Raw genomic sequence first — 2,112 nt, 5'->3', positions numbered from 1 at the left:
TATATATATATATATATATATATATATAAATTATAAGTACTGTCTCCTAACCTATCGTTAGTGAGAAAGTCGAACGAATTACGAGGTCTAATTCCAATGTTTTTTTAAAATTAAGCCGACGTGTCCCCGGAAGTACTACCTACCCATGATTTTAAAAAGGAATGTGTATTTATATGTAAATATTTATGTTATGCAAACTAAATTTTCAAATCATCTTCAAAATATAAACTTTTTTTTTATTTTTTTAAGACCGACCTCAAAATAAAATTGTTTCTATGGTAGAGGAGTGCGATTAAACAATATCGTGGCATCATCCCTATAAAGAAACAAATATTTTTTTAAAATAAAAATTTCTATTCAAAACTTGCTCAATTTTTCAAAACTTTACTTCCGCACATATTTTTCTTGTTTGGTGTAGCATAATAAATTAAATCGAGCTATCTTCTATATCTTTTGTGCATATTATGTCATCTTGTTTATCTCTTTATTAATTGCTTAATATTTGCAATATTTGTTTATCACATAGATTGTATGCTCAAATAATAAATAATTGAAGTAATTTTAATTGTTTAGTAATTTATTTGGGGTAGATTAAAAAAATAATAATAAAATTGTTTGCTTATTTATTTACCTCTTTTCTATCCACTCGCTTATCTTTAAATTTTTAATGTTTATTTATTGTTATCACTTAGTTTTGCATTCTTAAATAATTAATAAAAAAATAATAATAATTTTTTTCTCAATTGTTTAATTTTTTATCACTTAGACTCACATGTTTAAATATTAATTAAAATAATAATATGAGCTATTTGTTTTATTTATTTAACACATACTCTAGTATGTTTAAATAAATAAAAATAAACTTGATTGTTTATTTATTGCTATCACCTAGCCTTGCATGTTTAAATTAATAAAAATAATAAAATAGTCTTAATTATTTTTGATTTGTTATCACTTAGCAAGCTTAAATAAACTAATAAATGAAGTGATATTATTTGCTACTTGTAACCCCCATATAGATTGCATGAGATACGCCGGGACCCACATTTGTGGACCTCGAGGGATGCCTAAAACCTACCCCTCGAGGTAATTTGAACCCTTACCCTGATCTCTATCTCGTTGACCTTAGATAGACTTAGTTAGGTTAGATAGGTGCCCTAACACGCCTTAATTTACTAGGTGGCGACTCCTAACTCAAAATCCCAAAAGAGTTGTCAGGTCGTGCAAAAAACCCATTTTTATGAAAAATGAGGCGTGACAAGCCTTAAGCGAAGAACGAAGGGTGAGGTTTTGAATGAACAACTCACATGCCTTAGCCAGCAAAACAAGTTATTCAACCGCGACCATTCGGACATCCTCGTCCCACTTCATGATCTTCTGGATGCGGGTTGGTGGAAGAAGAAACCTTCTCTTGAAATCGTTACGTTTTCCATTTTACTGTGTTGGGATTTCCAGAACATCTCTATCGTTGGGTACCCAACGGATTGAATATCATTCATTGTCAATTTCTAAGAGTTTTTTTTCCATGGTGATTTTTTCTATGTTAACAAGATGAGACATCCATATATAGAACTGATCGTTCTCTATATATAGAAAAAATAAATCTACTTACAGATTTTCTAAATCTAATAAAATGAATGAACCTAGACATTTCTAAATCTACATTCATGTTATGACTTTTAATGAAAACTTATTACAATTTAATATGTAAGGTAAGAAAATCAACTTATCAAATACTCGTGAATTCTAGTCAATAAGGTATTAAACAATGCACCAAGATATTAATAAAAGTAATTATTTTTTGAGTTATTATAATAATTCTTTTCATCAATTCTCCATATATCACAAAAAGAACAATAATCATGAATAAAAAGATATAAAAAGTTTGTTATAAATGGGCTTTCAGATATGTGTACAATGCATCAAATTTGATGCCTTTTAGACTCTGAATAATCTTTGGTTAAATTAATAACCGAACTAATAATTAACAATCAATAATTGATAAATCGATAACAATTAATAACTGATAAATCGATAATCAAACAAAAAAGATCAATGACTGATAAATCGATAATCATACCAATAACAATCAATAACTGATAAATCAATAAT

At 27.7% G+C, this 2,112-nt stretch overlaps 1 pseudogene; it reads right to left on the bottom strand.

Annotated features, from left to right (window-relative positions):
- LOC114077611 overlaps positions 1 to 1,560 on the bottom strand; it is a 6,018-nt pseudogene extending 4,458 nt beyond the window's left edge.
- Between the last annotated feature and the right edge of the window lie 552 nt (positions 1,561 to 2,112).

The sequence above is a fragment of the Solanum pennellii genome, chromosome 6 (genome assembly GCF_001406875.1).
Source record: "Solanum pennellii chromosome 6, SPENNV200".
Classification (NCBI taxonomy): Eukaryota; Viridiplantae; Streptophyta; class Magnoliopsida; order Solanales; family Solanaceae; genus Solanum; species Solanum pennellii.
This window is presented reverse-complemented; position numbering and strand designations above follow the sequence as displayed.